General features: G+C 36.1%; 1 pseudogene; it reads right to left on the bottom strand.

Annotated features, from left to right (window-relative positions):
* Positions 1 to 22,691: 22,691 nt before the first annotated feature.
* Positions 22,692 to 23,756, bottom strand: part of LOC144701869 (multiple C2 domain and transmembrane region protein 14 pseudogene) — a 2,832-nt pseudogene continuing 1,767 nt past the window's right edge.

Here is a 23,756-nt window from a genome sequence, read left to right as displayed (position 1 = left end):
TGCACGATATTTAGCTCCATATCCTTGCATTCTCCATTACCAAGGCCACATCTAAAGCAAATGGTACAAAATACTTCTTCATATGAAGATTAGAATAGGTTTGGTCCTGAAAATTTTTCCTAAAAATATACATTCTTTCATAATAAGGATTTTCATAAGAATAATAAGAGTCATATTTTGGATCATTGGAAAAAAAATAATATACGATTATATCAAAATCAACATTTGTTGAATAAAAATTTGAGCTCATGATCAAATAATCAAAAGATTCAGCAAAAAAATAAACCTATGAAATCCTCCTTTGATGCATTGTTCAAAAAACAGATCTAATAATGAACAAACAAATGTATAAATTACTAACTCAATGACACCTACTCCCATGCAATGACACCGGTTCATAAACCATAATATGGGTTATATAAATTGTTCTAAGCCTCTGATTTATGTTATGATATTTATAAAATTTTCCTAGGGTAAATAAGGGTTGAATAAAAAATAAGCATATAACTAGAGAGTAAATTGAAAATTTAAATGTAGTTTAAAATATTTTTTTAGGTGATTTTCTATTTTTCTGTATTATGAACGAAATCAATGAAATAAAATCAAGGGAAAATAGTAAAAAATATTTTAAATAAATGAAATAAATATTTTTTTGTTTTAGATAAGTTCTAATGATGTAATGTGATTTTAAAGATTTTTTTTAGACCTTTTAGGGTAATAAATAAAATTGAGATTAAAGTTAAAGAGAACCTTTGGCCACCCTTAGGACAACACCATTTGGAGGCAGCAGCATGCGATCAGGCAGAAGAATTGGGCACCAATCGGTAGTGAAGGAAAAAAGCTGTTTGATGTGTTGGAATGATTGAAGTCTAGGATATCCATTGGAGTGTTTAAGTAGAGAAAGGGTGAGAAAATTCAAACCAATGATTCAGGAGATCACACAAACCTTGTCGTCACTTCCCTCAAGGGCCAAATGGTCTTTTTTCTCTACAAGAATCTTATTCAACCTTGAAATTTCTCTCCCACACTCTTTTAGAACATGAATGGATCAAATAAATATGATGCACTAGCCTCCAACAACAAGTTGGAAGCAGAAATCCAAGATGAGATATGAAGAGAAGGGAGAGGGGATAAAATAGAAGTGCCCTACCTATCCCAGACATTGGATTTTATTGCAAGAGTTTGGAATACCAGAATTACTTCATTACCTCCTGGATCCCTGTTCCCTCATTGGATTTGAAAATCATCCTTTCAAATTTGCAATTGTGAGTTAGTTCTGCAATTCTTGCCTCCATTGTATCCGGTTCTTAAAGAGGTTTGAATGGGCTTCTAGAGTGAGATTTTTGTGTATTGGGTATCTTCTTATTATTTAGAAGATGACTTCGGTTTATCCTTTCCTCCTATTTATATCCCAAATTCACCATTCTAATTACATGGGCTTTGTATTTCAAATAAAACTCCAAGAAGATGTGAAAAATCCACTGATTGTAAGGGGTCAAGTGGGGTTAGTCAAAACAATAAATAAAATGCATTCGAATAGATCATAGATTTCTCCTTTTATCCTTAAATGGTGAATAATACAAGTGAAACTCTAAAAATAATGAGTAAAAAATAAGTATAAATGTATATTTTTATTGATCTAATTTTTTGTATCACATATACTCATAAAGCTTTTGTTTTTTACTTCTTTATTTGGAACCCTAAATGATAAGCAACCTTCATTCTGAATTTCTTTTTGCTCAATACAATATGGTTATAATGGCTCTCTTCTAATGCATATAACCACATTTATCAACATTGAATGCATTTAAATTCAGATAAATAATGAATATTGTTATTTAGTTTTGGCATATCGATAAAACTCACAAATGGTACAATTATATGTTCTATTGGGCCATCACATGATAACATTATTTGTTCTATAAGACTATCACTTTCGTGTGTCTCGTTTAAGCACATTGAAATAAATTATATTCATTATTGTTCAATAATACTTGAGAATTCCAAATATATACATCTAATGATTACTATGTTATAAAGTGATCACAATAAGATGATCAGTTATTCTGAAATATTTATTCCAGAAATTCTACTTCATAGGATATATTAGAAGGACGTCAGAATATCTGGATAAAGTAGAATTATCTTCTCATGCTTATATGATGAGGATGGTTGATCTTCTAACCATTTGTAATGAGACAACTTGGATATTTTGTGGGAGCTCCTTGTTAGTACAAAGCCTTGGCTGCCAACTAAAGATTGGTTAAAGTTCAAACCATTCAACCTATCAATTGGTTAATTGTATCCATGATTATTGAGTCTCTATATGGTAGAAATATTTAATTAATTAGGTTGATGAATGAATACTTACTAGGCTTATGGAGTAATTAAATGTTCTAGTTCATAGGGTTTGAGGGACACAAAGAAAAGTTTAATACAAATTCGAGGATATACTTATTGTATATATTGTTTGAGAAACACCCATGAAAGTCTCACTTTGTAAGCCCTCTTTTTTAATCTCTCTTTCCATGAGAGCCCTACTCTTTGGTATAAAAAGAATGGCAAGAAAGTTCTCCCAAATCAATGGCCGTGCTGATTGAGTAGAAGATTAGGAGATCTGATGTGTGGACACATCTTGAGTTTGAGCATTGTGCAAATCCAGATGACTTAATCAAGTAAAAAAATAATAACATATTGAATTCCACGTAAGTTAATTCAAGCATCCAAAGGTTTTGGTCTTGATTGTACAGTTTTGACTCAATTTGTATATTTTATGTTGTGCAAATATTGTCTTGGATCATCAATCATGCATGAATCTAACACATAAGCTCAACATTGTGTCTCAGATTGACAAGAACCGCCAATCAGGTCATGCTACTAATTATTAAACAATACGTAGAAACATCCAATAAAAAAAGACACTACCGGAGATAAATGAAAAAATTACACAAGACTCTTTATCAAAAATAAATATACAGAATAAATGAATAAGAGGGAAAAAATTTAGACAAGGCAAATCTCAAGAAGCCTTTGAAGGCTCTCGAGGAAATCAAGACATGAAACACAGATCCAAGCATATAAGTTTTGAAGTCTTATTCTTTTTGTAACCTACCAATTCAGAATATAATTGGATATAACTATTTCACTATTTATATAAATTCATCATCTAAATCTAATTTTCATTTCACTTTTACATTTGCTTCACGCTGGAGAGAGACAACGAGGGATGCTGGTAGCAGAGATAGAGAGAAATAGTACGATCAATATATGGTCTATAAAGAGAGGAAGAAGCAAAAGAAACAAGTGCAAATGTAAATTCGAAATTAGGTCCCATTTATGCTAAATTTTGTAAGTAGAGGTTTATCTTAGATCAAAGTACAGGTGAAAACTATAGAAATTGCATATGGAAGGAAATTTTGTTTTTTTACCATGTTCATATTCTGTCTTGATTTAGAGTTCTAATAGCCAATTTGCATCCCCTTTGATGGTTTTTTTCTCTTAGGGGGATAGATCCAGATATTGTCATAATACATCAAATTAACTTAAAACATCTCTTATTGTGAATCTTACACAATGAGGCCTGTAAATTTCAATCCATGTAACATATTTATAAACACACAGATCTGAATGTATTTTCCTTGTAATCTTTCTTCTGACTGACATGTTTATGAGCTCACTTTCGATTCAAGCTACTTACTTGAGAAAATTTTATTGTTTTCAAAAAAAGGTAAAAAAAGAGGAAGATGAACGACCATGCACTCTCAAGATTGTTTGGCACAACTAGACCAAGTCAATGCCCATTATATGTATCGTAATATGCAAAGGTAGATCATAATTTAAAGTAGGTACAATATGCAATTATTAACTAAACCAAGACGTTTTATCAATGGATACAACATTAGAAAACAAACTCTAATGTAAACATTATGTATCCAAAGGGAATTAATCGGGTGCTATAGAAATGTGACCCATTACATATGAATGAAATTCGTCACTTGAAAATGAAATGGAAAGATAGACATATGGTTGTAAAGATAGAGGAAGTGTTGACCTAATCATGTGAGTATGGAAATTACACCTTCATCAGCTTAAAATTGTCTTATTTTCCTCTCACTCAACATAATATATTTAAAGAAAGTAGTCTGCTAGCAGGTGCCGTGTCTAATCATGCTATTCAGAAAGAAAAAAATGACAATATGGGACCATTGATGTGTGGATACACATCAATGGTGTGGATACACATTAAATTTCATCAAGTGATGAAATTTAATTGTTGCTGGTGGTGACAAAAATTGGGACCTTCAGCTAAGTCTGTGGTGGTGCACAAGATGGTGAAATTAATGCCGTCTGCAAAGAGGATAACCTTCAAATAGGATGAATACTGAACAATTTAAAGGAATCAATATCAGATTAACCTTGTTGTCTCATGCCCAATAAACAGAGCGGTGCATTCTCTTCATAAGTCTTGATCAGATCATCTCCCTTTCAATCCTTCACTCTGAAAACAAAAAATGGATCTAAAACACATTTTGAATGACTGGTTGTAACCTTCGGGCGGTGCAATCTCATTGTGGGCTATTTGCACATATGTGGACGAGTGTGAATTGGCTTGGCCCGGTCACCAGCTGCCTGTGTCAGCCTACGACCACCCGTTACTCAACGGTGGAGCTCAGCGTGCGCCCTGAATCGACTACCAACCTCCCCGTCATTGCACGCCGGTGTCCCTCAGCAGGATCAGTTTGCGGTGCCTATCCATTCAGCTAATCGTCGCGGAGGATTGTTGTCCACAGTCAAGACTTCAAATCCCTCGAACGAAGAAAGACCGCCCGGGGACCACCGTTAGGCTGCGCGCTATTGACGGATCTCCAATCCGACCTGGGTGCTTGTCGAGACTGCCCGGATCCTCCCAGAGCTGACGGCCGCCTACTGTCAAGCAGCGGTTTATTGAGTCATGGCCGGTCCCGTTGGTCATTACGCCTTCGATCGACGTCTCTGCTATCGACTTACACTTGCCTTCTTCTTCGCCCTCGGATCCCACCTACTGCTCCAGCATCGAGCTGTTGCCTGCTGTCGAGCTATCTCTCGGCACACCTCTGCCTCAGCCTCCTGTCCCGGTCCTCGGCATCGACCAAGATTCTGCACGACGAGTTGCCCATTGACGAGGTATGTCATCCTCCCGCCTGTTCATTATATTATTCCTTGTAGTATATTTTTGATCTGTCTCCACCGCACTCAGGCTAGATAGGTGAGAGATAAGTGAGAGAAAACAATGAGAAATTGAGCGTCTTATCAGTACGGGTCGAGCCCATCCGTTACGTGTGAGCCCTACAGATTGACTCTTATTGGTACGGGTCCCTCCGACAAGGTTTGAGAGGCCACCGTCGCCGTCACCCGGTTACCCCTTCGGAACACATAGTTCGGCATTCTCCCTTAAGTCGGCCTGCAAGTACGACATAGGCCCATCATTTCATCATAGTTACATACCCGTTAGGGTTTATCTGTCAGACGACGTCATTGACAAAGTTCGACACCACTATCTAGGTACCCGAGCATCAATTCGGTACTGACCAGACGACATCCTAGACGACGTCCGGCATCATTTTCATTTCCATTCCCTCAGATTTCATTTTATTTATTTGGTAAAGATGTTATACTTCTTCTGAATTAATGCAGAAGTTTTCTTTGGTGGATCTCTCTATATCATGTTTAGTTTCTTTCAGTTGAAAGTCACTTCTTTGTCACTTTCATGCTAATTTTGTAAGGTTTTCTCCATTTATGATGTTTCCTTCCATAATTTTCAAGTAATAATAGATAGAGTTGCAGATTAAACTACTCTTAAAATTTCAGCATGAAACTCCTTGTTGTTTGTTAGATATCTCAATTTGAAGTGGAGAAATCATAGACATTGAATTTTCTCTCTCCTCATTACGAAGCACTAGCATGTCATTGAATAAATAGATTTTCAAACTATTCCACATTGTAATCTGTATTTAATAATAATCCTCGTTACACTGCTGACACGGTCCTTTGATTTATGCAAAAAGTCACTAAAGATTGCCTGATTTTCCATGCATTAAACCCAAATGCATCTTGACACATTAAGTACACCTTTTTTGTTTTGTCCAATAATGTGATGCCACATTAATCTGCGTATCTATGCAAATTTGGTGCATTTAATGCAAAAAATGTGTTATTGTTTTTCATTCAGTTGCATCATTTTTAGGTAAGAAATGACAACATAAAATAGTATTTAGGACTGTGTCCTGATAATAGGAAGCATCTAATAATTGGCGGACACCAATCATTGGTTCCAATATGAATGAATCATATTGGACACTTGGTGGAGAATAGTAATTCAAATAAGAATATCAAATATTTAAAGAAAGATTTATTCTGATTTGTAAATATGTTTTCTTTATTATTTGAGCATCAGAAATTTCCAAAAACACCAGAATAATCAGAAAATATCATAATATTTTCTGATCTATATTTTCTGAGTGTTTAAATCCAAAAAATATAATTCTGACCTAAAAATTATTTTTATTTATGAGGTTTATGTCAGAAGACTCTTTTAATATACCATAAAATCAATGAAAATCATAACTTAAATTCAAAAATATGATAAGTCATTTTAAGAATAAACAACATACATATATAATCATTTAAATGAAAACAAATATTCAAAATACATAAATTTGCCATTGCAAGTTACAATATTAATAGCGATTATGAAGGAAATCAAGTCAAGCGGAAAATACGTTAGAAACAGGTATGTGCTTCAATCTGTATCAAACAGGACAGCACGGATATATAATTTCCTCAAATTTTTACCGATAAAAGCTTCTAAAAAAACCAATAGATACAATGTAAAAGAAAGGAATGGATATAGCTAAAACAAAAAACAGCGTGATGAGAGAAAATAAAAAAAATAATGAAATCAGATGTATGAACTCAGAAAAGAATCCAAAAATGAATATGGAAAAGCCAGCAGCTTTAAGAGGAATGCACAATGGCAAGTCCACATTTCCAGCACAAAAACAAAGAAACTGGCATCTATAAAACAGGAAAAGTCAATCATCAGAACCATCAGACATTTGAAACAAATTTGGGTGCACGTATTCTATGCAATCTATTACATTCAACAAGACTTCTCCCTTGTCCTTATCTTGTAAAGTTAGGAAAACTTTTATGAGTACATGAGTCTATTATTTCCACTGCTTTCATGGTTTAGTGTAAATAAGTTTTTATCATTCCTCCCCTCCCTTTCCCCCACAACAATTAGTCACTAACGTTCATTGGCCACAATATCATCCCCTTTCAAAATGTTATCTCCTGGCGATAGGCTTAGGTAAAAAATTTAACACATTTCTTATTAATAAAGAGATTCTCCAATCCTAGTTCTAAAAGTCCAAAATTAGTGCAGTTTTGTTATTCATATAGTAAACACAAACACTAGGGAATGTTTCTTTAATTAAAACTCCTGCATTTTTTTCTGCATTTAGATATGGCTTATCCTTATATCCAAGCGATTAGATTGAGTTCCTTTCAATCATGATAAGAAGTTTTCACAGGACAAAGCCAACAGGAATCTGAAAGCTAATTCACAATCAAGGCTCAATACTCTCTGACATTTATATACAACATGACTCTCTCAATCTGTACGCTTATGTATTGGAGTGGAACACATAGAAGACAAAACAAACATATGCATCCAAACTCCAAGACCAAATTATCCATAAATGCATTGAACAATAGGATCAAGATTTTTGTTTCAGAAACCTATATCTCTAGAGAGTACTATTGTGGCTCTCCCAACGGTCTTAACACATTGCCAAAATAAATGAAACTGGTCTTTGAAAAAAAAGATAGATAGAGAGACAGATGGATGTATGGATATGTATAGAGATACATATATCTCTGTATATGTAGGTATGCACATAGAAAGATAGATGGATGTATATATAGATCCCCTCTACAACAACATTCGATATCCTCTCATGATGTCACGATGACATGATGTGATGTCTTATGTAAGTACAAAATAATGTGATGATTTTTTTCACTTGTATGAAGGCATGACATGAGTGACATGATGATTTTAGATGGTGACATTTTCATGTTGGTTTCATCATTATCACATCATGGTTACATCATCATTTGTGTCATGTTTGGATCTGGAAAATCCTTGACAAGGGCACAGTAACTGAATACCAATCTGATATGGGGAAAATTAAAATAAAAGGGAACTAGAATATAAAATAGGAAAATAAATAAAATTTCATAAACATATTGTAGATTCAAATATTTTTTCCTTACATTATATTTTATATTCAAGGAAGTTGTAACGTGATCCATGAAAAATTAGGAACATGAGTATAGATCAAAATAAAATGGGAATATTTTCTTTAATTAATTTTTTATTTTAATAATTAATTTCTTCTTTAAATTTTTAACACTTAATTATCTCAAAACCTAATAATAATTTTTTTCATTGTTGGAAGCATGAAGAAACTCATGGACATTTTTATCTTTTCTATCTTTCAACAAAATGGACACAACCAAAATTTAAAATTCATTAATTTTTTATCTCCACCTGAACCAATCATCTAATTACTTTTTTGTTTAAGGGATGTTTATCCACTTCTACAGTACTATCATTTAATACCATTTTAAAGTGATTTATTTATCTTGTCAGATCCATTTATTTAAGGACATGCTATTTTATATTAAAACATGATATTTGTGTAGACAACATGTTCAATATATTATTCTGATTTAAATTATTTTCTTCTTATACTAAATGGATCTGTTAACAATCTGAGATCCTAAAATTGAAAAAACTATTCAATTCATTTTATTCCTAAATGCATATCTACTTTCCCCATCATATTGTGGAAAATCATTGTAGATTCAATAGCCATCATACTATCCCAAGGAAGATGGATGAATGGTAATTTAGCTTATTTTTGAAGAATAATATAATACAAAAAATGGGTTTGGGTCAAAGTTCAAAAATTGGTCAAATCTTGTGGAAATAAACTCTAAACGTATGTTGGCTTCATTTAGATTTTTAAATATTTAATTGATATAATTTTAAACTTTAAATTTTTAGACTGTAAGAAAGTCAAAGTAAATTCTCCAAGAATAAAACTCATGTCGGGAAATATTTAGACATTGAAGTTCAATCCAAAATTCTAAAATTTATTACATTTTAGGTTACCTTATAAAAATATTTGTAAGATCCATAATTTTAACATCTTTTCGTAGGAAGTTAAAACAATGGAGAGAATACATTCTATATCATTGATAAAAAATAATAAATACAATTATTTCAATCTAGATATGTTTGTTCTTTTCTGTTTGTTTGAAACGAACAAAAAAATTGCACAAAAGAACCACACAGGGCCTTGTTCCTTGTTCTGTACTTTTTTTGCGCAAAAAAACAAAATTCACACATTCGAACAAAATTCGCAGATTCGAACAAAATTTGCAAAAAGTGAACAATAGAACCGCACACGGGTCTGTGTGATGATCTGTTTGAATTTGATATTGTTCTGTTCGTAAAACCGAACAGAACGAAAAATTCGTGCAAATTTGCACAAAAGGAATCGAACAACCATGTCTATTCAATCTAAAATATGAATTCTTAGAATGGTGCACATTGAATATTTTCAGTTTCTTGATTTTTTAGTTTCATAACCATTATGAAGAAACTATTGGGCTACTTGGTAAAAAAATACTAACATGGATTCCCATATAATACATTATATCTCCTAGTTTATCAAATTTTATGGAATTTTAATTCAATACATTTTGGCCCGTTTTATTGGCCTGCTAGGTAATACTCTATAAGATCATGCAATCTGTTATACTTTAAATTATCACATGATATCAACATCTGGTGTATTTCTAGTATATTTTATATCATTGAGAAAATATACTAAGTAAAATTATTTCAATCTAAAATATGAACTTCTAGAATGATGCATGTTAAATATTTTTATTTTCTTGTTTGTTTTGTATTTCATAACCATTTTTTTTAAAAAAACTATTGGACTAGTTGGTAACAAATATTGACGTAGATTCTCATAGCTTGCATCATATCTCCTAGTTGATAAAATTTTATTAAATTTAAATTTAATACCTTTTGGCCTGTTTCATGTGCCTGCTAGACATTAGGCTACAAGGTAATGCAACCAATTATACTTTGAAGTATCACATAATATCAACATCTGGTGCATTTCTAGGAATATGAAAACATAATATATTAGGTAGTGAATACAATTTTATGATTTTTTTATCTTATAAATGGGTTTGGGGAAATGCCAACCACTTTATTTTGTATACCAGTTTTAGATCTTTTTTGAGTAGTTGAGAAAGTCAAATCCCTCCTGGAGGTTTTGTTTATCCTGGTTCTCTTTTTGTATGAACTTCGATAAATTTATATATATATATATACATCAAAAGCATCACGTTGAGCAAAGAATTTCATCACACCATGTCGATAGATGAAGTTCCAAAAAAAAAGTTTGGATACCATTTTGATCTGAAATAATACATAAAGAGGAGCTGAATAAAAATTACATTTTTGAACGCCAGAATTTTTATTGCAATATAGTTTGCTTCCAATTCATATGTCAGTACAAGTCTCTTAAAGACTTCAATAGTGCACATGAACATGACGAATAATGCCAAAGTTAAATAAGATAAAATTTACCTGATGATGATCTGAGCTCAGTTTCTTCAGAATAGTCTAATGTTCACTAGAAGGATACAAATGTTATCACTTTTGACTAAAATGGATAAAGTGTTACATTATAAACAATTAATTAAAAAATGAAGCAAACTTACAGAAACAAATTATGGATCCCCTAAAAGTATAAAAATGATTCCTGAACAGATCTATAAATATTTTACTCCACAAATTTTATTGTGGCATGAAAGAAATGATAAATTAAAAGCACATCAGTATATCTGGATTGACCATAAAACTTGGTCAGGTGCTCATAGGCCGTTAATCACTGCCATTAATAGAAATTTTCATTTGATGAATTCATAAGAAGATTTCCATCTGATTCAGCCCTCCTCAAGAACGGTAACTATTAGTGACCAAGTATCAATAATCAATTCCTCAAATATAAACATGGAATTCTTCAATGAAAATAAATCTCATGGAGTTATCTTAGATAGTATATAATATTTTAGTTTTGGTTCAGAAATCATCATTAATAGAGGCAAATTGTGGTGATCCTTTTTTAAGCTTTAATGGTTAATGTAATCCTTGAGATTTTGGATTAATTCTAAATTTGGCTAGTTACTACATGATGTTTATGATAACAAAGGTTGGTACTTAAACATCTTGGTCAACATGAAACAATGAATACTTTGAGACATAACCAATTTTCCAAGGAATACAGTGACAAAATGGAAGAGGTGAACTACCAAACATGACTTGAGTATTCAGAGAAAAATAACAAATGTTAGGACTGAAGGATGTACATACTTAAGATGTACTTCTCTCATTTTTTATTCTATTGCATATTCAATAAGATAAAACATAATTGAGAGATATAAAACTAGGAATAATTTGAATCGAGATGTATTTGTAGAGATTAAATATGTTCAAACATGAGAATTGGGAGTTGAGATGAGAATAAAGTAAGGTTAAAATAATGTCCTTCAAGACTAAGTCCATTAAATATAAGCTAATGATTAAAATTTTCATGGGAAGAGAGTGTATTTGATAGAGATGACATTTGAGATCGGTATTTGGAAGTATGTTTGGATGTGTTAACTCATATAGCTTAAAATAACTGTTAAACCATAGAAATTGAGAAAATTCATTTGATACTTGAGATTTTGAAATAAAAATTGAGGAAAAATAAACTTTATTCGTTATGGTAGATTGGGAGAAAGAGTGTAGGATAGCTGGAACTACTTGGTTGGGCCAATTTGAATTGGATTCATTGTGAAATTTTTATTATAATTTCTCTTGTAAAATTGGATGGATAATACATTTGATAAAATACTTGTTTTTTTATGGATTTCATTCATGTATAAAGTCTCAAATGCCATAGTTAACTTATAGTCACTGAAATTTGATTATTATTGAACATGTTAATCATGTGTCTAGATCCAATGCTTCTTCCATCATAAATCAGGATTTTAAATGAATATGAAATTTTAAATTATCATTCGGTAACTTCATAAGTATGCAATTTGTAAAAAATTAGTTGTACAGATAACATGGATGTACAACCAATTAGAGATAAAATTCTCAAGACACGAAGGCATACATGTTCCCCATGAGTTGTAAACTGTTTAGGTCAATTCATTCGATCGTACAATTTACATAGTCATCATTCAGATAATAATTTGGTCAATACTTTGGATTTTTATTTAAATATCATATGATGAAGAAAATACAAGACTCTGAATTGTATTTCTGATTAAGTTTAGCAACAAGGATTAACATCAGATTTGAACTGTAGATAAATACGATCCACATGGATGATTTTGTAATTCAAATTTCATGAATTTATTAACTCTGTTGTCCAAGTTTTTAACTCTGTAATCTATTAACTGTGATCACATTTGTCTCCAAGCTATGTACCTAAAAAAAAGTATGGATATAAAATTATTAAATATTGAAAACAAGAAGAGATAGCCATAAAATTAGAATAATTATATTTTTCAGATTTCTTGTCTCATTTACCAGTCTTGTCCTAGCTACACAGAAAGAACCGGCTCAATTCAAAGATAAAGCTGATACATGACTATTGAGTGAATGGAAAGAAAATGAAGGGAATAGGTTCATTTCTAGGTACATACAAAGAAGTATGCACCTACTTTCTTTTCCAGCTCATGGACAATTTCGATTTTGAGGGAAAGATGAATTATTGATTGGATCCTTGACAGTAGCTCTCCCTCTCTCCCCCTCATATATCAAACATTAAAAGCATGTCAATGTCTGTATATTTGTTTATTCGTATGGATAGCTTTGGCTTCCTTTTTGGGCACCCTAGTACCTCCTATTCTTTCTCCTTCCCACGATACTCTTTCTCTCTATTTCCAAACATCCCATCTCGTCTTCATTATTTACGCTCTTCCAGCAGGTATTCATTTCTTCATCTCTTGCATTCCCCTTGTTCCTAGTGTTCACTCTGGCTTCGTCTACTCTCTCTCTCTCTCTCTCTCTCTCTCTCTCTCTCTTTTTCTTTCTTTGTCTCTCTCTCTCTCTTTTTCTTTCTTTGTCTCTCTCTCTCTCTGCTTCTCTCTCTGTCTTGTTAGATTAATTTCTTAATCTACGGACAATTATATATATGTATGTATATAATCGCATATTTTTAAGCTATCAGTTACAATTCCTAATTTATATGTGATTCACTTAATGATGGGATTAAGACACTTATAACAATAAGTATGGTTATAAATTGTGTAGAGGGTAAGCCTGTCTTAATTATAATGATGGGATTAATTAAGATAAGCTAAAGAGGCTTAAGTATCTCCTCTTCCTATAAATAGGGGCCAGGTCCTTGGTTCATAAAGCAATTGACTTTTCTCCTGAGCATCCCATTACTCAGAGAGACTTCAGGAAGTCATCCGGTATTGATCCAAAAGGCCTCCCCTAAAGATTGTTCGATTCAACTAAGAGAAGACGTGATGGATCGAGGTATGTTTTACATTGATTTACATTCATGTACGATCTTCATCATCCTTGAGAATTGATGCAAGACTCCTGCAGATGTAACATTTGGTATCAGAGCCAACTTGTATGTGTTCTAAAGGGATGAATAATTTTCATTATCGTACATTCAGATTTGATTTTTGCATGTTCATATTCATGCAAAACTCGTTTATCGTACATTAAGATTTGATATTTATTTTATTGTTGTCATGTGGAATACATGATTGAGTTTTTTTTACATCGTTGGACATTAATTTCACCTTTAGAATGACAAAAAATCCATGTTGTTGATGGATTAGATTTTTTTTCTTCTTGAGCAGGGAATGTCGAGAGAAAAAAAAAGAAAATAGCCTGAAAGAGAGGTGGCTAACCGCCTCAAGGGGCTTCAAGGCTGCCTTGAGGCGGTTGACCATCGTGAGGTAGTCATCGCCTTGAAGGGGTGACCACTCTCGAGGCGGTCACTCACTGCCTCAAGGCGGGGCCGTTAAGGGCCCCGCGGGACCCTAAATGGGTGGCTCATATTGGGCCGCCTAGGGCCCCACGGGATCCTTAATGGGAGACCCATTTCGGGCAACCCAGGGACCCTGTGGGAGCCCTAATAGGCGGCCCATTTCGGGCTGCCCTGGGGCCCCGTAGAACCTTTAAAGGGCGGCGCATTTTGGGCCGCCCATGGGGCCCCACGGGGACCCATAATGGGCAGCCCATTTCGGGCTGCCAGGCCCTCGAGGGTCCCTTAATGGGGTCCCACGGGGACCCATAATGGGCAGCCCATTTTGGGCTGCCCAGGGCCCCCCGAGAGTCCCTTAAAGGGCGGCCCAGTTTGGGCCGCCTCGGGGCCCCCAGGGACCCCTAATGGGTGGTCCATTTTTGGGCTGCCCAGGGTCTTGAGTGACCTTTTTTTTAATGGGCGGCCCAATCCCCGTAGGACTCATAATAGGCGGCCCATTTTGGGCTGCCTTGGGGCCCTTTAGATATGATATAGATGGCCCATTTTAGACTGCCCTATGCCCTTGTAAGACCTTTATGGGCCACTAAAGTAGCCATACCAAGGCAAAGCTAGTCCATTTTAGGGCTCTCAGAGATAGAAATATCAACGTTTAAGTTGCAAATCAGTCATTTAAAGGCCGATTAAACCAAGTTTAATGGATTCTCACCACTAGCTGGCCGAAGAAGGTCCTGAACATATTGATTTATATTTGTTGAATGCAAAATTGGCAGATTATGTTTGGTATTTTGACTTGAGAATACCCACCGTTATGGACAATTAAACGTATTCATAACATCAGTCAAGTACATGCAAATTTAGTACATTGTCCAGTGTAATGAGTTTTTGACGGAAACAATATCCTGCCAAAGTGGGCTCTTTTGTGGAAATCATTAACTCTATATGTTGGATGTAGTGTGCACATGTCAAATGTTGGTACTAACAGGCCCAAAGGACAACAAATACTGGACGAGACTTTGTACGCTTGTGATAAATGACATGAGACAAATATTCAGTTAATTTTCTTGTGATTGGTTAGTCGGTCCAAAGACAGGCTTACTAGTTAACGGGAATTTTTTGTCTATGTTATTATTCACAACAAGATGTCAATTGAAGTTAATGTTATTGTCCAAAGTTGATACATTAATGTTGCGCCTGATGTCTTGTAATGGGTTTGTACTTTATTTTCAATTCATTTCCTTATGTGAGCTATTTGTCCTATTTTACAGCGACTGCACACGAGTACATCATTGTACAAGGGCATAAAATTCCCATCTTGAATCCCAATAACTTTCAGACATGGAAGAAAGATGTAGTGCTTGCCCTCGCATACTCAAATCTTGATTATGCCATGAGATCTTAAAAACCAGACAAAGCAAATGAAGAAAACCTAAAGGCATGGGAAAGATCAAATCGGTTAAGTTTGATGACGATGCAACGTGTTGTGCTTGAATCTTATCAGGCAGATCTTACTCGAGAAGATATCACAACAACATAATTTATGGCAGAAATTGAACAGAATTTTGCAACTCATGAAGAATCTAAAATTCATGAACTACTACACAAGTTGATTTCCATGAAATTTCATGAAAAGGGTCACATTAGAGAACATGTTTTGGAAATGTCCGCTATAGCAACTAAAATCGAACAATTGGGCATGGATGTATCTGAAAAGATGCTCATGCATTTTGTGCTATATTCACTTCCTGCACCATATAGGAAATTCAAATTGGCATACAAGGTTCAGCGTGAAAAGATGAGTCTCAATGATTTTATTTCACTCAGTGCTCAAGAACATCAACAACTAATTACTGAGCGTCATAAAAGCGCCAATTTGACAAATCAAGAAGCGGCCAAAACCAAAGCAAGCTGAAAGTAGGCCACATCATAAGAAGCACCAAAAGTATGACAAAGTTGTGACTTGTTTCCAATGCAGAAAGAGTGGGCATCTTAAAAAGAATTGCCCTAAGTTTCATGCTTGGCGAGAAAAGAAAGGTAATCTGATCTCTCTAATTTGTTCAGAAGTTAATCTTGCCTCTGTGCCCTTAGACACGTGGTGGCTCGACTCTGGGGCTACTATTCATGTTAGCGTGTCTATGTAGGGTTGCCTCTATTGGCGGACACCGAGTGCCGCTGAAAACTTCATTTACACCGGGAATGGCAATTCATCACAAGTGGTGGCAATAGGGACGTTTAGGTTGCACTTAAAGTCTGGATGTTGTTTAGACTTGATAGAGACTTTTATTGTACCGTCTTTTAGATATAATTTAATTTTTGTGTCTGTTTTGGACAAATTCAGTTATACTTGTCTATTCGGAAATAGTAAAGTTAGTTTCTTTTATGAATCAAGTCTAATCGACACTCGCTCTTTATTAAGTGATAGCAACCTTTGTATACTTGATGTGGATGTCCCATCCAATGCAATTTTTCATACTAGTGCAAAAGGGGCCAAGAGGAAGTCAACGAATAAGAATTCCATTTCATTATGGCACAAAAGACTTGGGCATATCTCTCATCAGAGAATCGATCGCCTTGTGTCAGATTGTATTCTGGATCCCTTTGATGATAAGAATATCCACACTTGCATCTAGTGTATTAACGGAAAACAAACAAAACCTAAGGGAAAAGGGACCATTCAAGCTTCAGATGTCTTAGAATTGATTCATACAGATATATGTGGACCATTTCATAAAGCAACTAGAAGTGGTCAATGCTACTTTATTACTTTTACAAATGATTATTCTCGATATGGCCACCTATATCTCATTCATGAGAAATCAGAATCTCTGGAGATGTTTTAGAAATATAAAGCTGAAGTTGAAAATCAGCTAAACAAGTGGATTAAGACCATAAAATCCGATCGTGGAGGAGAATTCTATGGCCAATATGATGGTTCAGGTGAACAATGTCCAGGCCCTTTTCCTAAATATCTATCAGAATGTGGTATTGTTCCTCAATACACCATGCCAGGTTCATCCCACATGAATGGTGTTGCCGAGAGGCGAAATAAAACACTCCAAGATATGGTTAGAAGTATGCTTGTAGAATCACCTCTTCCAATGAACCTCTAGGGCGAAGCACTCAAGACGGTTGCCTATTTAATTAATCAAATTCCAACAAAGGCAACTAAGAAAAATCCATATGAGCTTTGGACGACTCACAAACCAAGTTTGAAACATTTACACATTTGGGGTTGTCAAGCAGAAGCACGACCCTTATTGCCTAATGAACGGAAGCTTGACTCCAGAACTATCACTTGCTATTTTGTTGGATATTATGAAATGTCTAGAGGTTTTATATTTTATGACCCCACTACTAAATCCATTTTTGAGAGGGGAAATGCTCATTTCTTTGAGAATGTTGAGTTTGTAGGGGAGATAAAGTTCATGACATTGTCTTTACGAAAGAATTAGAGAATGTCCTTGTAGTTATTGTTGATGACCAAGAAGATGAATTAATCACACTTGGCCCACCAACAAAGGCACCACTAATTCAAGATAATGCTTCATGCTCCTCTATTCTAGTTAAACAAACATCACAACCTCAAATACAAGTGCCCTTAAGAAGATCCACTAGAGAAAGAAAATCTGTAATTCCAGATGACTATATTGTTTTTCTCTAGGAACATGAGGCTGATTTTAAGATCATGGAAGATGATCCTCTTAATATAAAATAGGTCATGCAGAATTTTAACTCTCAAAGGTGGATAGATGCTATGAACGAAGAAATAAAATCTATGTTTGACAATGACGTTTGGGATCTTGTCCCATTACCCGAAGGTGAGAAGCCCATTGGCTGCAAATGGATATTTAAAACCAAAAGGGATTCAAAGGGTAATATGGAAAGATATAAAGCTCGTCTTGTTGCAAAAGGTTTTACTCAACGAGAAGGCATAGATTATAATGAGACTTTCTCTCCAGTTTCATCGAAAGACTCCTTTAGAATTATAATGGCACTTGAAGCACATTTTAATCTTGAACAACACCAGATGGATGTCAAGACTGCATTTCTTAACGGAGACATTAATGAGACCATATATATGGTTCAACCAGAAAACTTTGAGATCCAAGATCCAAAGTCAATGGTCTGAAAATTAAAGAAGTCCATCTATTGTCTAAAGCAAGCTTCTCGTCAATGGTATCAAAAATTTCATCGAATTATTGTCTCTTTCGATTTTGAGGCAAATTTAGCAGATGAATGTGTGTACCATAAGTTTAGTGGGAGTAAATACATATTTCTTGTCCTATATGTTGATGGCATATTACTTGCCACAAACGATACAAACCTACTTCATCACACGAAGAAATTTCTGTCGAGTCATTTTGAGATGAAGGATCTCGGTGAAGCCTCATATGTATTGGGCATTCAGATACATCGTGATCGTTCTCAAAATATCTTAGGTTTGTCTCAAATGGGATATATTGAAAAAATCCTTAAACGATATGGCATGGAAGACTGTAAACCTCTAGACACCCCTATTGCTAAAGGATACGAGTTCAGTCTCGATCGGTGTCCAAAGAACAATTTCGAAAGCCAGGAAATGCAAAAGATTCCTTATGCATCAGCTGTGGGGAGTCTTATGTATGCACAAGTTTGTACACGCCCAGATATTGCTCATATTGTTGGTATACTTGGCCGATAATTAAGTAATTCTGGTATGGATCATTGGAAAGCAACCAAGAGAGTCATGCCATACCTTCAGAGAACAAAATGACATATGCTCACAGACAAGAAATCAGATCAATTGGGGATCATTGGGTATTCCGATTTTGATTTTTCTGGATGCGTTGATAGCAGAAAGTCTACTTCAGGCTATATTTTTGTGTTAGCAGAAGGAGCTATATCTTGGAGAAGTGCAAAGCAAGCATTGATAGCATCTTCTACTATGGCAGCATAATATATAGCATGCTATGAAGCATCAAATCAAGGCAATTGGTTGAAGAATTTTGTCACAAGCTTGAGAATCGTTGATGGCATTGAAAGACCGCTAAAGCTCTATTGTGATAATCAATCAGCCGTTATGTTTGCCAATAACAACATGAGCTTAACGAAATCAAAGCACATTGATATCAAGTTCCTAGTTGTGAAAGAAAAAGTTCAGACATGGTAGTTGTCTATTGAGCATATTGGGACAAACTCCATGGTAGCAAATCCACTCACAAAAAGACTGCCGCCAAAGGTCTTTCATGATCATACTGCTCATATGGGTTTAATACCTTATGAGGATATGTAATTCAGTGGGAGTTTGTATTTTGATGTTCATTCAGTGGGATTTTACATTATGGAGTTTCTTTTCATGCATGAGTAATATCCTAAATTTAAGCATGTCTGAACAAACTTCAGTTGATCTCCATTCCAAATTCGGAAGACAAAGTTGGAAATGTACACGTATGAATCACACGTTGTGTAATTTCCATGCTACACATCCATACTTGATCTATGTCATTCATTTAATTGGTGTATGTGATCATTGTTTGGGTTTAGTTACTATTATTGTAACAAAAGCCCCTTGGTTCTATACCAGTTTGTGATGGACGAGATTAGTTGAAATGTCTTAGTAATGAAAACAAAATTTTAAGCTCCTACAGTGATGATATGAAATATTTCATGAACATATTTATATTGTCCAAGTGGGAGATTGTTAGATTAATTTCTTAATCTATGGACAATTATATTAAGTGAGTGAAACGTTTCAAAATGTCATTATATACGGATTTTCACTTGTGTTAACCCTTATAATCATTCTATTATTACAGATTTTGTTTTACGTCGCAGACAACGACTTTCTGTTAGAAAAAAATATGTACAAATATATTTTGGGTCTTAAGTGGATTGGCTTGTTAGGCCCATTTCAGTGGCCCATTCACAATGTCCACGAGGCAATTTCAAATATTTGAATTCGTAATAATAGAATGATATATATAAATATTAAAATTATAATAATTTATACTAAGTCTATACTGTGTGAGTAAAATGGTTCCAGACGTATGTTTATATGGATTTTCACTTCTATTTGAATTGTCTAAACTATTGTAGAGAAATAGAAATGACAGGAGGAAGATGGACAGAGTTTTATCCGTTTCACGAGGGGGATAGCTTTCTTCCTGCCACACTCCACTCCTTCCATTTGAAGCAAACAATTGTTAAATATCTACTAGATATTGAAGAAGAGTTGGAGGATATGATAGCCAATAGTCCCTTGATCCCATGGATATGACTAAAGGCCAAGCTTCTGGATGGCATGAAAGCACTGTCCGAGGGAGCAAGTTAAGGGTGGAACAAGTTCCTCACAAGGTGTGTAAAGTTTCCCAAGTCGTAGAGATTAATTATGGATTGATTTCATATTCCACTGCATGAAAAGTGGTCTCCCAACCATTCAATCAAGACATGCAACCCAACAAGTCATAAGTTGTGAATGAGATAAAGTTAAGTACTCTGTCTCTACAGGTTGAAACACATGAGGCTCATATTGTATCTAAAGGCTTAATCCAATAATAAAGTTTTGATTATTTTGAAACTCTTAATCTTTCAACATAGAATTAATCATCTTATTCAATCTATAGCTATAACCCAAAAATGGTACCCATCAATTAGTTGTTTTCAAAAGCCTTTTGTGGTCATCTGGATTTTTTATCTGGAAGACTGGAACAATATCAAGGTTTAATGATACAAAATTTTGTATTCATGTATGTCATTTGTATTTTAAAACAATATCCTAGAGAGTGGTTCAAATAGTTTGAGTCTCATTTGTATTCATTAGGCTTTACTGGATCAAAAATCGTGGCCTCTTTTTTTTCAAACCAAATTCGTTTTCTCTCATTTTTCATCATAAGATCACATTTTTATCACGAGTGCAGATTCAAATGAAATCAAAAATTTTATTACCTCTCTCAATTTGGGATTCGTCATTCGCAATGTAGGCATTGTTCATTATGTATTTGAATAGAACTTACCAAAGTTCGAGAGTGATAGCTCCTTTCTCGTGAAAAATATGTTCCCTCTAAACTAAACTTACATGAACCTATGCATTCTTACCCACGCACCTTGTAATGTATCTCAGTCTCAAAAAAGTGGCCCCCAACCTATTGAGCCCAAACATTACCAATGTACATAGCAGGAGGCATGTAATTTGCCACCATGACAAAACTGGAAAGTTCCTTTGCTGTCAACAAGACATGAACATGCATGATTGGCAGATATTCAAGCATCTCCTTTTATATCTCAAATGGTACAAATTATTTTACAAACTCCAGTATGCATCAATCCTCATAGGAGTGTTGATAAGGTTGCATCAATTGTAGATGGATGATCAACTGGTAGTTATCTGTTGTTCCATGGTCGAAATCTCATCATTTAGTGTTCCAAAAAACAGCCTACAGTTGCCACAAACGGCACTAAAACTGAGTGCGAAGTATTTTCCACAGCTGAAATCCTTTGGCTAAGTCACTTATTTGATTGTTGAGAATACCAACAGTTTTTAAGGTCCAATATCGTCTTTTCCCAGGGTGAGCTTGCAGGAGGGTGTTAAAGGCTGGTGAGTTTTGCTCATTTGACAGCGATAGAAGGGCGTAGAACATGGGCATACAATTGTATCATTATTTGACCTGGCCCATCAACTAGGTCAAGGAGCAGCATAAGACATGAGCCCACAATCATGTCCTAGCTTGACCCAACACACTGATTAGCTCACCAAATTAACAAACAAGCCATGAAATCCAACCAATCAGAAAGAACATAACTAGTAACCAATAAAAGACACACCCAATGACTTATAGAAAGAGCCAATAGAACACAATTTAACTCATATACAAATCATAGAAAGTGGATAACCCCAAATTACTTATAAAAATGAAAATAGGAAAAACTTAACTCCTAGACAAATTATATGAAGAAACTGTCCTTCTTTCTCATTCTTTATTTCTCTCCTATGGTAACAAGTCCTCAATCATATACAATGATAAGGTTATACAAAAAAACAACCTAAGATGAAGTTCCCCACAAAAGGGAAGCTTCATGGAGTAGTGTCTCCTAATACCCATGCTCTTTTGCCTCTCCCATAATGGCCATGTAGATGAAGTCCTCTTCTTTTGGTCTATCCTCTTCGTGACAATGACAAAGATTTACCATGTGGAGGTTTTAGAGATGGGGAGACAGATGACGAGAGAACAGGACGAAGAAGGCGGAGATGGGAAGCCTAGTCTAGATGCGGGTTTATTGTTTCAAGGGCTGGGATTAGAGGTCCTGGCACCTTTCCTAAGCTCCATCCCCCTTGTTTTTGTACCTCTCTCTCTATCACATATGTCACTCAAGACCTCTCTCCCTTGCTTCCTTCTCTTTCTAGGAGCCGAATTCTCTCTAGGAAGTTTGGAATCTCTGAAGCTCATTTGTTGAACAATAACTGATGCCAGACATTGACAATCAATCAATTCACCATAAAAATTGTCAAACTTCTTTTTATTCACCAAATAATAATAATAATCATAATCATACTAATAACCATCATCAATGGCTACATAACCATCACAACATCTGATCAGACCGAGACGGCAACCGTCTGAAGAAGTTGATCGGCGCCGCCGGCAGCTCGTGCCTGAACCTCGGGTGGCGCAGGCAGTAGCACCCGGCCGCCAGCGCCACCACCCGTAACGGAACCACATACAACACCACGCCGGCGACCAAGCACGCAACAGCAAAGATCGCGGTCGCCCTCTTGTCCCGCCACGTCAGCAGACCCTCGACCCTTTCCCCTAAACCCGCCACGTCACCCATCAGCTCCTGGGCCCTACCCGCCAGCACCCTCAAACGGTCATACCGGACTTTGACTTTCTCCTCGGGTTGACCGGTTGGGAACCCGTCCATCTCCTCTTCCAGCTCGTCCTCCCCTACGGAGTCCACGCACGAGAGCCCTGCGTCCACGCCTCCCAGCCAATGCCCTCTTGCCACGTATCCCCGCGCCACACACAAGAACAGCCCGAGGCAGAGCGCCGGGAGGATCAGCTCAGGGAAGAAAACCGCCCCCGCCATCAGCACGTGCGCTAGCCCCGTCCGTACGGGGTTCTCCCACGTGCGAACCGAGTGGGCCCACCGCGCCGCCGCCGCCACGTAGGCCAGACACCTGGCGAGGCGGAGCCAGTTGGACTTGCTCCGCCGCAAGCTCCACGCCTGCGAATCAGCGTCAAACACGTGGCGCACCACGTCAGCCGCCAGCGGCGGCTCGGACCGGGCCAGCCGCAGCGCCGCCGCGCGCATGGCGGCGCGCCGGAGCAGCTCCTGCTGCGGCGCCGCCAGCGGCCGCACGTAGTGCATACGTGGCAGCGCCGGCGCCATGTAGGACTGCCACAGCGCCAGCCTGGAAAAGCACGTGAACCGGACCGCTAGCTGGAGCTCCCCCGACCTCTTTGCCCCACCGGGGAGCACAGTCAGCAGAGGGAAGCTGGCCACGTGGACCCGGTTCGCGTCCAGCGTGGATAGCCGCAGCCGGACCTTCCCGGCGAAGACGTCTTTGGCGGCGCCGTCGTTGAGAAAGACGGCGGCCGTCAGGACCGTACACAGGTCGTAGACCTCCCACGTGTACTGCTCGTTCCA

Source organism: Wolffia australiana, chromosome 4 (genome assembly GCF_029677425.1).
Source record: "Wolffia australiana isolate 7733 chromosome 4, ASM2967742v1".
Lineage (NCBI taxonomy): Eukaryota > Viridiplantae > Streptophyta > Magnoliopsida > Alismatales > Araceae > Wolffia > Wolffia australiana.
Note: the sequence above shows the minus strand (reverse complement) of the source record. Positions and strands in the feature narration are given on the sequence as shown.